At 46.1% G+C, this 14,029-nt stretch overlaps 1 long non-coding RNA gene across 1 annotated transcript; it reads left to right on the top strand.

The window, feature by feature from the left end:
- Positions 1-8,216: 8,216 nt before the first annotated feature.
- Positions 8,217-9,914, top strand: LOC149123407 (uncharacterized). Its single transcript, XR_016215910.1, has 4 exons — positions 8,217-8,339; positions 8,612-8,973; positions 9,440-9,559; positions 9,868-9,914. It is a non-coding gene; the product is annotated as an uncharacterized LOC149123407 (long non-coding RNA).
- The last annotated feature ends 4,115 nt before the right edge of the window (positions 9,915-14,029 follow it).

The raw sequence follows: 14,029 nt of genomic DNA on the forward strand, positions 1-14,029 counted from the left end.
TCCCCTCCCTTCCTTCTTCCTCCAAACCTTTCCATGCCTCCTATCAGCTTATGCAATGAGCATGATTTATACAAAGGTATGTGAACGGGAATGAGTGATCCCTTCTGGTACCATCCAATCTCCTGTCCCCCAGGGCAGCAGTTCTTCAAGTGTGGTCCTTGGAACTGAAGCATCAGCATCACCTAGGAACCTAGAAATGCAGATGCCCTCGCAGCACCATGCAGGAGCCCATCATAAATGCAAATTCTCTTGCTGGGCCCCAGTCCTACTGAATAGAATCCCTGGCAGTAGTGCCCAGCATTCTGTTTTCCCCTGTGGTGATTCCAGTGTCCCCTCAAGGCTGGGAATTGCTGCCTTAGACTTAACACACACAGTGGTGATACAGAATAACCTCCAGTGGTTGTAATTTTCTTACTCTTTAGCATTCCTGAGCTTGAGTGCAATTCCTTTCCCTGCTTGCATAGTTTCCTCTACAGTGCCTGCCTCTCACACCCTCCTGGACCCGCTTGGACATCACCTCCCCTGGGAGACCTTCTCCAGGCAGGCTGAGAGAGAAATGCCTTTCTCTGCCTCCAAAGAAAATCTCCTAGCATCTTGTTATTTTGTGTCATAACTGTTTGCTTGATCTCTTGTCTCCCTCCTGAAGACATGAATGTTATCCTCCCACATTTAACAGATTTTTTAAATGTCTGTTATGTTTCAAGACATTGGATAATTATGTTAAAAAAAAGATTGAAATCTTTATCCCACTGAAAAGGACCAGAGGATAAATAATGCAAATTAATGCATTTCAGTGATTCAAGGCCATGTTTTTTAAACACTCTAAATGAGTCTTAATCAATGGTATGCCATAGTTTAATTGGCAGCAGGCTTTGCTTTCTTAATACTACATAAAATTATGGTGTATCTCACGGTAATGTGGAACCTTAGATTCACAACAGGTTATAAGGAGAAAAATAAAGTGTGGAGGAAGGATGAGGAGTCTGGATGTCGGGGGAAAGAGTATCACTTGGTGGAGTCTGATGTCCAGGAAAGGCCTCACTGAGAAGGTGACACTTAAGACCTGAGGAAGTCAGTGGTGGAGTCATGGGTTCTGAGGGGAGCACGTAGGAAGAGCATCCCAGGTAGAAGGATCAGCAGGGCCATAGGTCCAGGCACGAGGAAAATGCCTAGTGTCTTGTTGTCCTCTTTAGAACTGAGCTCAGGACAGTGTCTGACACTTTCCATGAGTGTTGATATAACGGACTGTCGCTCCACCTCTTCGCAGAGGAACGACACAGGACCCTGTGCTGTTCTTTTGTCTGCTCGGCCCTCCCCGGGTTTGCTGCTGGTTCTTCCCGGGTTGGCTACCGTCCCTTCCACCTCCGTGGAAGGGCGGTTCCCCCTGCCACCTTCCCCACTTCCGCGGGGGAGCGGCACACCGCCGGCCGGCTCTCTCGGGGGCTGCTCAGGTGTTCCTTCAGATAGATGTTCCTCGTGCATGTTGTCTCTCTCCTCCTTTATAGTCCTCTTCCACCAATCCCAACTCTGCTACCCACACGCCGAGTACGCTGCTCTCCTCCAATCAGGAGCAGGTCCTACAGCTTGTCAAGTTGGTGAGAGGCAGCTGCGTAGAAGTTTACTCCTCTCCCAGTGCCATATTGTGGGAGAGCAGATGTATAGAATAAGTCTTAATTCCAGTAACAGTCTAGTCCGAGTTGCTCCCCACAACGGACCTCAACCACAAGTAGTAATACAGCTATATTATTAGGACATGATGACAACAAAGTATTTTAATTTCATGCACATGCAGAAATTCATGATTCCTGGAAATAATAAAGCATTGTGATAGACAAGCATAAATCCAGGAAACGTGTGTGTGTGTGTGTGCACGTGTGTGTGTGATGCTAAACTGCTAAGATGTTGGGATACAGAGATGTATTAAATGTGATCATTTCTCTCAAGGAGTTCTCAGTGAGCAGGAAAACAGAAAAATAACCACAACATAGTGCTCTGAAAGCATGGTGACAGGTGTGTGAAATGCATCAGTGCAGCTACAAAAAAAAGGAGCAGTGTCTGCGTTCACTTAGGCTCCTGAGAAGGCCTATTTCGAATCTCATTCTGTTGGAAGAAAATAATGAGCAGCCTTTTAGAAGCAATTGGATTGAACTATTTGGCTGTGAGAAATTCTCATATATCTACTGTATTGTTTTTAGATCTTGATCTTTTTTCAAATCTCCAGTTACCATAGTATATTAGATTGCAGGTCACACAGAGGACGTTCTTAGGAAATGGAATCCAAAAACTGACCCAGTAGCCTGAACGTTACATATCTTGATACTAAGGTTATGTTTTAAATAATAATGCATCAAAAGGCTTAAATGCTAGGACAAGATGCCCAACAAATGCAAATTGCTACTCTGGTATGGCTTGTGACGCTTACAAACCCATAAAATAGATTTTTTTTTGAAAAATGGGAAAGGTAGGCCGGCGCCATGGCTCAATAGGCTAATCCTCCTCCTAGCGGCGCCGGCACACGGGGTTCTAGTCCCGGTCGGGCGCCGGATTCTGTCCCGGTTGCCCCTCTTCCAGGCCAGCTCTCTGCTGTAGCCAGGGAGTGCAGTGGAGGATGGCCCAAGTCCTTGGGCCCTGCACCCCATGGGAGACCAGGAGAAGTACCTGGCTCCTGCCTTCTGATCAGCGCGGGGCGCCGGCCGCAGTGCGCCGGCCGCGGCGGCCATTGGAGGGTGAACCAACGGCAAAGGAAGACCTTCTTTCTGTCTCTCTCTCTCACTGTCCACTCTGCCTGTCAAAAAAAAAATGGGAAAGGTAGGTTGATTCACAGCTGACTTTAAGAGCAGTGGAGTTGAAATATCAAAAGTCCCATGGCAACGGTTTCCTTTTCTGTTAATTCTGATCTTCTCCATGTTACCAGAAAATGATTCTTCATGGTGGAAGTGTAAGCAGACATAAAGGATCCGTTCACTCTGGTGTCACCAAACAATCAGCCTCAAGTGGAAGTTGCTCAGGGGAGAGTTCTGTCTACTTGCGACGAGTAAAGGGGCAAGCAGGAAGACACAACTTCCTGAAGAAACTGCAGATTGTGAAGGCTGTTGTAGCAAGGGTTACGGAAGTGTCCAGGATGAAGAAAAAGGCGAGTGGGAGGGTCCTTCCTGTTTAGGCAACACACGTCTTCATACAATGGGTGTTCAAAAATCTGCCCCACACTGGCCTCTAGAAGCTTAGCGCTCTGAGTGTAATCTTGCAAGGTAAGCCTTCCTGGAAAATACTCCGAAAAAGAACTCTGCTTCAGATTCTCTGCCCCTGTGCCTGGGCTCCCTCTTGCCATATATTCTTGGCTACAGAAGCTCCAGTTGCCATGTTCTAGCAGCTCCAAACTCACTCTCATCCTCTTAGCAAAGTCTAGAGAAGACCAAGAACACTATTCCCACATCCTTCCTTATAAGCTCAAATATTGAACTCTATACCAAGAATCAGCAGCAGATTCAACATTGTAAAAAGTCCAAGAAATGAGGGCTGAGGGTAGTATTTCCTCTGAGGGAAACAGGGCATGGTTAATGGAGATGGTAGCAAATGCCTGTGGTGGAGCAGAGCAAAGCTAGAAATGTCTACTCAATGTTCTTTTTTTTTTCATTTTTTTATTGTTTTTTTTTTTTAACTTTTATTTAATGAATATAAATTTCCAAAGTACAGCTTATGGATTACAATGGCTTCCCCCCCATAACGTCCCTCCCACCTGCAACCCTCCCCTTTCCCATTCCCTCTCCCCTTCCATTCACATGAGGATTCATTTTCGATTCTCTTTATATACAGAAGATCAGTTTAGCATACATTAAGATTTCAACAGTTTGCTCCCACACAGAAACATAAAGTGAAAAATAAAACATGAACCTAATTGGCCACCATGCCAATAACAATGGTCCCCTGCCTCATAGTTCCCAGTGACTGATTTAATTCCACTTTTTTTGTCCCTTTTTCATACCACCTATTCCCCTACAAACACAAAGAAACAAACCATATAATATAGACTGAATTGTTCCTCCCCCCAAATTCATATCTTGAAATCCTAACTCTCAACGTGAATGCATTTGGAGAGGAGACCCTTGGATGCAGTTATGTTTGGAGGATGCCATGAAGACGGGGTCCTCATCCTCATGATGGCATTAGTAACTTTGGAAGAAGAGAAACCGGAGCTTGCTTTCTACCATCGAGGACATATCCAGGAGGCAGCATGGCTTACTCAGCAAACCAGGAACAGCACCCTGACCAAAACCAGATCATGTGTTACACCTTCAGTCTCCAGAACTATGAGAAATAACTCCTACTGTTGAAGCTACCTGATGTGTGTGTGTATGTATGTATACGGCAATGCAAGCAGACTAATTTACCATATAAAGGAAAACTATTTGGACATTCTAATTTATACACATTTGGAAAGTTTTCAGGGAAACAATAAAATTCCCTTCTATTTTTTCCAGTGGAAGGAAATTTTGAGACCTGCACTGTCTAATACAGAACTAATGAGCATGTGAAAGGTGATTATTGCATATTAGAAATAGCGGATTTCTGTTTTAGATTTATTTATTTACTTATTGGAAAGGCAAAATAAGGGAAAGAGGAGAGAGAGAGAGAGAGATCTTCCATCTGTTGATTTAGTCCCAAATGACTGCAATGGCTGGGGCTGGATCAGAAGTGGAGCAGCTGGGACTTGAATGGGCACCCATATGGGATGCTGGCGCCACAGGCAAAGGCTTAACCCACTACACCACAGTGCTGGCCCCGCCATTTTGCTTTAAAATGAGATTAGAAACCTACTCATTCTTGCCCCTCTCTAAAGCTGCAGAATCAGCAATGCTTGAGTAGAGGTAGAGCCCTCATATTTGGCTCTCCTGGTATAGCACAGAGTTAAGAACACATTTCATACCAGTGCTCTAAAACTGATGGACTAGGGGTGAAATCATTGGAGGTGGCAAAATCGACCTAATGTACAGAGGTTCAAAAGTCTTTTAAAATATGTATTGATTTTTATGCTAAAACACTGAAAAATAAACCTATTAAAGCAAAAAAAAGCCATTGTGTTCTGGAAGAAGGTTGTTTAGGAAAAAGGGTGATGAGGGGTGTAAGATAAATAAGTGGTCAGGCCCCTTCACTGTTTTATTCAATATTTTGTTTATTTGAGAGGCAGAGTTACAGAGAGAGAGAGAGAGAGAGAGAGAGAGAGAGAGAGAGATTGAGATCTTCCATCCAGGTATCCAAAGCCAGGAGCCAGGAGCTTCTTCCAGGTCTCCCACATGGGTGCAGGGGTACAAGGACTTGGGCCATCTTCTACTGCTTTCCCAGGCCATTTGCAGGAAGCTGGATCAGAAATAGAGCAGCCAGAACTTAACTGGTGCCCATATGTAATGCTGGTGCCATAGGCAGAGGCTTAACCTGCTGCGCCACAGTGCTGGCCCTGCCATTTTGCTTTAAAATGATATTAGAAACCAGCATTTAGGTATGGCTCTGTGGCGTGGTAGGTGAAGCCACCGCCTGCAGCACGGGTTCAGTCCTGGCTGCTCCACTTCCAATCCAGCTCTCTGCTGTGGCCCAGGAGGGCAGTGGAGGATGACCCAAGTGCTTGGGCCCCTGCACCCACGTGGGAGACCCAAAAGACGCACCTGGCTCCTGGCTTCAGATTGGCGCAGTTCCAGCAGTTGCAGCCATCTGGGGAGAGAACCAGTGGATGGAAGACCTCCCTCTCCCCACATACACACTCCGCCTCTGCCTCTCTGTAACTCTGCCTTTCAAATAAATAAATCTTTTAAAAAATATAAAGATAAAAATGGAGACACTGGTTCAGATCTCCCTGTCTCATGTCAGAGTTCAACACCTGTCTTGAGCTTCAGATTGCAGCTTCCTGCTGATGTAGACAGTGGGAGGCACCAGTGATGGCTCAAGAGATAGGGTTTCTGTGATCCACGTGGGACACCTAGATTGCGTGGCTGGCCCCGGCTTCAGCCAGGCACTGTCCTGGATGTTGCAGATATTTCAGGATGAATCAGTGGATAAGCGCGCTCTCTCTTTCTTACTCTTTGTCTCGTCTGTTGTGTGTGTTTCTCTTCCTCTTCCTTTCTCTTTGTCTGTCTCTCAACTAATTTTTTTGGTTAATGAGAGGGCAAGGGATTTTACCTTATAAATGACCATTTATGGAATTTGATTCCAAGTGCTTGATTCTTAATCCTCACCACCTCTTTTGTGGCAGGCACTATTGTAAACTCCATTTACAGGTAAGGAAACAGAGGCGCATCAAGGTTAATTAGTTCAAGGCTATCCTTGCTAGAGTCAGACAAATCAGGCTACCAGGCACAATGGCCTTAACAGTGGTACATTTTGGGGCCAGCACTGTGATATAGCGGATAAACCCGCCTCCTGCAGTGCCGGCATCCCATAAGGGAGCCAGTGCAAGTCCTGGCTGCTCCACTTCTGATCCAGCTCTCTGCTATGGCCTGGGAAATCAATGGAAGATGACCCAGGTCCTTGGGCCCCTGCGCCCACATGGGAGACCCAGAAGAAGCTCCTGGCTTTGGATCAGCACAGCTCCAGCCGAGCAGCCAATTGGGGAGTGAACCAATGTATGGAAGACCTCTCTCTCTCTCTCTTTCTCTACCTCTCCTTCTCTCTGTGTAACTCTGGCTTTCAAATAAATCTCAAAAAAAAAAAAAAAAAAAGAGGTACATTTTGTCTTACATGAGGCCAATTAACCTGAAACGTATTTCTAGTTATTCCCGACTTGGCATTAGTATTAGCTGGAGATAAAACTGAAACACACTTCTAGTGGGATCCACCCACGACAGAGCCTAATTCCATTCTCCTGAAGTGTGTCTGGGAGTTTATAAAGGGTCCCAGGACTTCCAAAAACAGCTCGCTTTTGGCAGTTGAAGAAAACCTGGAAGACACAGTTGAGTTGGCAAAGGAGAAGCTGCAGCTCTACCAAAGGAGGCCAGAGCTTTCCCAACCTGACGGCACTCAGGCTCCCCGGCTGTCTCTAACTGCAGGTTCTGATGCACCTGGGCTAGGCGGGGTCTGAGAGTCAGCAGTGTCCAGGTGAAGGGCTGCTACTGGCCCAGCCATCAGGCTCAGGGCAGCCCGTTCTTCGGATGCCCTGAACCCTGAACGCTGGGGCTTCTCTGGCTGTGAGGGCTGCGGGGGTCGAGGGGTGGGGTGTTCCGTAACACTGTGTGTATTCAGACTGAAGACTCACTAAGACTGCGGGTCAGATTCTCATACCACCCTCCCGAATAACCGCTCTGGAGCAGAGGAGAACTGGTAGAAATTCCACAGAGCTGAAAGAGGAAACCGTGGAAAACCACGGTTGCAGTGCAGAAGCAGGGACCTCACGTTTCCAATTCCGCTGCTCTCCTCTTAGCTGGGCTCAGTCTCTGAGCCGCAGGTGAGCCGCCTCACAGGGACAGGCAGCCTGGGCAGCGCCCCCTGAGGACGCAAGGTTTCCTGGGTCTTGCTGGAGGCGATGCGGGAGCAATGCGTGCCTTTCCCCACACTCTTCCGCAGCCTTTCCCCAGTGCTGCTCAGACTCTGCACACCCACCCCGCAGTCTCCCTCCCCCCTGGGGGGCGGGGCAGCACACTGAGCTGACCTTTTGGCCGCTGCGGCTCAGAGCCGGAGGCCAGCCCTGTAAGGAAGCCCAAATTTCCGATGCGGGGCTGAGGCCGACTGTGGATGACCCCAGATGAACGGAGAGGTGTTTTTGCTTTTGTTTTGCGGCTTCCGCGCCTCCCTAGGGTACTTCCCGGGCCTTGGAAGGGCGAGTCCTATCCTCCCGCACTTTCCGGGCGAGAGGACTTCCAGAGGTGCGATGGGGGAGGATGCAGCTCCCGGTGTCCCCAGGGACCGCCTGCGCTCGCTGCCCCGAGCTCCTGGCTACAGGGGACGCAGCTCCTGTACCCAGAACAGAAAACAGACGGAATACCTCGCTTTCGGCATAGAGTCGAGGTTTTTCCCTAAAAAAGGCATCCTCTTTTCCCAACCAAAACCAGCCCTGAGGGCGCCCACCACCACCCCGCTTAGTTCCTGCGCCCACCGCCACCCCGCCGCCCCAGCCGGCTCAGGTTCCGGCTCATCAAGTCTGGGAATGAGACGATCCATCAGCGCCAGGCTCCCGGGAGCCCCAGCTGGCCCCGAGCGCGCGGCCCGAGGCGTCCCACATCTGCGCCTGCACAAAGTCGCTGGGGAATAACCGCACGGCACCTGCCGCCCAGGCTCCAGACCCCCGCAGCCCCGGTGGGCGCGCGTGGCTTGTGGCTGCTGTGCTGCTCTGGGCGCTGGGGTCCACTGGGCTTTGGGTGAGATTTGGGATCGGGTGTGTGTGCGGCGGGAGCATGGGAAGGCTCCGCGGAATTAGGAAATCCTGGGAGAAAGTAGATTTCAGGGCCCGGAGACTGAGCAGGCAGGTGCCGGCCCTCGAGCGGCTGCTGGGCCAGGAAACACCTCCGGCGGGCAGACCCGAGACTCGGGATCCCACAGGCAGGGCAAGGCCGGGGCACTCCCAATGCCCTTTTGAATTAATAGTTGCCAAGGACTCTGAAAGCAATGTATGCATACTCTTGTCTTGCAGTGTATTTGTGTGTGAAGGGAATCTGGGTAGGGTAACCGCAGCGGTTTTCAGCTGGAGAAGGGGAGAGAGGCCTGGAGATGCCATCCCTGGGCGCCTCCGGATACCCAATCCCGCCAGCCACCCGCCGCATCTGGGGCTCCTTGGCCGCCTCAAAGGTGGAGACTCCCGCTGAGAGGCAGGCCCAGGTCCTCCCTGCAGACTTTCTCCAGGGTGCAAGTCTGTGTTTTACATTCGTGGCGACCTAGGCGGGGAGAACGCCCTCCGCTCCCGCCCCCAGCCCCAGATTGGCGATGGGAAGCCGAAGCCAGCCCAGAGCTCACCGCCGGAGCCTCCTGCAGCCGCGGCCGCCCCAGCGGGTGCAGGTAAGAAGAGGAGTGGGCGTTTCTCTCCCGCTTCTCTTGGCCGGGAGCTTCGTCCAGCGACCAGGGATCTTTGGGGCGAGATACTAATCAGGCCACTGTTTCTCCGTCTAGTCCCTGGGCCCGAATCTGCTCAGTGCCAGAGCCACCGCCGTCTGCGGGCCCTAGGAGCTTGCTTGCGGTCTCTGCTTCGATCTCCTCTTTGCAGAAGTTACTGTCAGTCTGGAAAACGGCACAGGGGCGCCAGGGAAGGATCCCCGCGCGACGTTAGCTCAGGAACACACGCAGCATCCTTCCCGTGTCTTACCTGGAGGCTGGACCACCGGGGATACTTTGGGGGAGATTTCCTGTGTTGCACACACACGGCCCTAACGGCATGGAAAAGGAAAAATCGAAGGAGAGAGGAGAAGGTGCTGTAACAGGGTCTCCCTGGTCAGTTCCCCTTTTGATTCTTTCACCCACCTCCCAGTCTCCAGGCTCTTCCCAGGGCAGCGAAGGGACGACCCGAGAAGCCGGCGGCAGAAGAGCGCCAGAATCTCACCAAGCATCCTCCCCGGTGCAGCGCAGCGCAAGGTTTGCAGAGTGCAAGGTTTGTTAGGAGCTGCAGTGTTGCAACTGTTCCCTATCAGGAGTTTTCTCTGCCCCCCTCCAACCTTTCTTTTATTTTTTTTTCTATTTCCAATTCCCCCAGAAACCTAACCACAAAAGAGCCTGCGGTTCCATAGCCAGAACCCTCCCCATTGATCCCTCTCTGGTGGGTGGCTTTGTAGTAGATGCAGACCTCACCTTTGTATGTGGGCATTAGCTTTTCTTTCCCAGTTCTACACCTGGAGCAGCTCCCCGAATGTTCCAGGGAGCCCACTCTGGGTTCCAAGTGCTCACTCATGTCTTTTCCAGGCTGAGGATGTTGCGAGTTCCAGCAGAGTTCTGGACTAGACAACAGGTGCGTATAAGGAAGCTCCCAGCCCAGGGATCCAGAGTTCTGAGCTTCCAGGCCCACCTAACCCTGGGCCCTCTCAAGGTTATACTACAGGCCACAGTACAAGTGTCCTGACCAGGAAATACTTCACATTTTGATACTGAGATACTTAGCATTTCCCTCCACCCAGTGTAATTGCTCCGATCCCTTCCCTGATAAGATCGCTCAGAGAGGTGGGACATTTAGTGGGGTGGGGGTGTCTTTGAGGAAAGGCTTACTGAAGCTATTCTTCCCCCATGTTGTTGCTACTGAGTAATGAAGTCGTAACTGAGATATACTTAGACTCCCATCTCAGACATCTTCCCAATGCATGTTTGGCCCTTTTGCCTCTCTGTTACCAGAGCATCTTCCAATGTTTCCACAAAGAGTCATAGAAGGAGCCAAGCCTTCAACATCAGAGCACTCTGGGACGTTCTAGAACCCCAGTTGCTGCACTAGCAAAGTTTCCACAGGAGCACAAGGCCTCTCACTGCCCGCTCATGCTCATTCCCAAAGGCCATTCATAGAGATTTTCCTTGTTCTCCAACCAGGTAATATGCAGATAAATTCAAACAATTAAAAGAGTAAGTATGGAGACAAGGAACCCTTGTGACACATCATAAAAAAAGATTTTGGGTACTGACATTATCTCCAAACCACTGCTTGCCTAACCTTCAGTTTCTTAGAGGCTAAAAAGAAAAAACAAAACAAACAAACAACAAACAAAAACACCTCAAATGCCTCTTGTTCCAAACTAACAAGGTTTTCCTGATGCTAAGAGGTAGAGTGGATTGTTTTCAAAGACCTAAAAACCTATACATTGAGGCCAGTGGCAACTGAATCGCTGTGTTATTGACTTAAAACTGACCAGAACAGTTCAGCTAATTAATTCAAAAGACAAACATGACTTCTTTGCTACAGATGTTACCTGTCCTCTCACCATCCCCTTACTTGGGATTTTCTATGGGGAGCTCATTCTCTGCATTTCCTCAGCTTGAAAGCATTTGGTGAAAACGAACTCATAAAGCACATTTCTTCAGGACTTTGGTAGGAACATGCTCAGTGAACAGGCCAGTATTCTCGTTCAGTTTTCCCTTCTCTGGGAACCCTCAGTGCAGGAACAGCCCCTTCTTCACTAACATAGGTGTAGGAGACACCAAAGAATCAGGATAAGGAAAATGACTCCAAGAGTGTGCAGGCTGTTTTTCACAGGCCCAAACTCAATTTTCTGGTCCCTTTGAAATATTGCAGGGTTTAGCAATGTCTGCATAAAATGTTCTTGTGTGCATTTATTTTTCAGTTCCTATACCCAAGCCAATTCTATACTAGAAAGGGTTCCAAAAATATTCAAAACCAGTGCTTAAAGTAAAATAATTGCTCAATGATACACTACACACACACACACACACACTCACTCACTCACTCACAAAAAGTTTTTGGTAAACAGAAATTCTGGCATGACATCTGTGTGTGTCTTGTTCAGTTTGGTTTAATTGTCCCTGTGTCTGTGATCCATGTGTGTCTGCATTATCTCTATATGTGTGTGAGAAAGTCACTCTGGTAGTGGTGGGGACAGCAGAGCGAGAGTACATTTTTATGCTTCATTATTCAATAAACCAAAAATTTCTGCCGAAACAAAACTCAGCCTTTGTGTTTTGGAGCTTGTAAATGTATTTTTAAATTTAGTGTTGTTTCCTGACTTTTCATAATTTTGTTCCTCTGTTCTACAAATACTAGTTGATTTCTTGTGCAACGAAAAATAAAGAGATGCACATAACAAATTGAAAAGTTTAATTTTATTTAGGACAAGTTTTGCATATGTCATATGTGGGTATTTGTCAGATAAAGAAACAAATAGAGGTTTTGTAATATATAAAGCTTTGTGGAATGGGAGGCCTAAGTTCCTTATTGCAAATTAATGAACATGGAAGGGTGAGGAGCTACATCTTTGTATTGACTCCTCTATTCAATAGATATTTCTTCCATCTGCATTGCCTTTCCTTGTCTTCCACCTCAGGTCAATTTTTCCACTTTTTTCAAGACCTAGTTTTCCAGGAGGTCTTTTTTAATCAATTCCCTTCACCCCTCAAGAATGGCAGTCTTATTTCCCCCTAAATTCTATCTTCTGATATTCTCCCCTCTAAGCTGGAAGTTCTATTCAGGGGCCTTTGCTTTCACTTTTCTCAAAGAGAACTGCACAATGGCATGAGGTTTGTAAAGGCTCTTCCAATAAGTAATCCATTGAAAAACCTAGGGAACCTGGAGGAGATCTCAGAGCTAGTGTGTTTGGGTCATACTAACCCCTGGTAGTTGGTGTTGGACACCAGCAACATGGACAAAAATGGACAATGTCACCCTCCATACACCTATGTGTGTTGACGTCAGATTTTCTTCCTTCTCTTATGCTTGAAAAATAAAAAATGGAGGAAATTTATTATCGATTTAAAATATGATTTAATGGTAATTTTTTTCCTTTATCAAACCTCTTTGGCTGTTTTAGGGAACCGAAGACATCTCCAGGATAATTACAAAGTTGTTAAATTAGGTGAAAACTGTGTAGAGTGGTTCAAATCCTTTTGCAACAAAAAAAAAAAATCACTGACAAAAGGTGAATAAGTTAATGAATATTTTAAAGCCATGCTCAAGTTTAAACACCATAATGGACATTGAATTAACTATGCTTTGAAGAGGAACCTCCCGGAAAGAATGGGTTAAAACTGCTTCTTTTCCTCATTCATTTCATTGCTCTCTGATGCCAACAAAGAAATCATTTATATAGGTATGGAAAGAAATAATCTTTAAAGGAACTACCATCTGATTTATAGATCACATACAGCATCTTAAGACCAATGACCAAATGATGCTTCCCATCTAATCTTTGATTGTTCAGACAGATTATTATGAATGAATTAATGAATGACCTTTTAACAACTTAAAAAGTGAGGGTATGTGAAATAACATGCCACAAGAAAAATTGTCATAATATTTTACAGGTATCTCTCTTGTATAATGATGTTTGTTTGTCTTTTGGTTTCCAAAGCACCAAGCATAGTGCAAGTCATAGGTATTCAGTTAATATTTATGGACTCTTTTAATTTTCATTATTTTGAATGTTTTTATATGCACTCATTCATTTGGCCTAACAGCAGCATCGTAGCTGTTAACTCATTTTTTTTTTAATTTAGTGTTAACTCATTTTTTTAGGTGAGGAAAACTAAAATCTTTACAAGGTCACAAAAGGAATAAATAAAGAATCCTAGACTGAAATGCACTCATTTCTTCTCTGATTAACTTTATCTCAATTCTCCTATATATAGAATTTACTTAAAGTTCTTGAGAAATGTCTAGATTATGTAAAGATATGAAAATAAATATGTAAAAATATTGTATCAATTTAAGCATTACTTTATAATTTGAATTGCTAATGATCTAATTATTGACAGAAGAATGTGTTTGAAAGCCAAAAAAATAAAGAATAGGTAACTTGAAGCAAAGACTATGTCAGAATATGATTATACTTAAAACAGCATTCTGTATATTTCAAGGAAGTGAGTAATTTGGTCATTGCATAAAGGCTTTTTAGTGAAAGTGAAAATATGGTATATTTTGGAGTCAAAGTATTATATAAGGAGAAATGAAAATGATCTTTGCAAAGTTAAAGCATGTGATTCTTCTATTTTAATTCTAACTCACCATGTGACTCTGAGAAGGTCATTTAATTTCTCTGAGCCTCAGTTCTGTGGAATGTACAACCACAATAACCTACATCTTCCCTTTCCTGACTCCTTAGGTAAGTGAGGAGGTACAAATTAAACAATGCAGCTGAAAATCCTTTGCAATTTGCTCCTTTATATGTGCCACTGTCAGTTTGTTTTATGGCATTCTATCACCAATTCAGTAATTATTAACTCACATAATGAAGTACCCTCTACAAAAGGTATTTGGACATTACCACAATCGATGAGGACAGTGTATGACACCTGAAAGAGGTGTATTCTGATTTTTAGAGCGAAATTTAAAAGTAAACAAGCTACCAAAAAAGTAAATATAGGAATTAGTAACACAGTATTTGTTTTTCAGTTCCATTAGAGGCTTTGGAGT

Source organism: Oryctolagus cuniculus, chromosome 11 (genome assembly GCF_051225735.1).
Source record: "Oryctolagus cuniculus isolate XC-2025 breed Fujian yellow rabbit chromosome 11, ASM5122573v1, whole genome shotgun sequence".
Classification (NCBI taxonomy): domain Eukaryota; kingdom Metazoa; phylum Chordata; class Mammalia; order Lagomorpha; family Leporidae; genus Oryctolagus; species Oryctolagus cuniculus.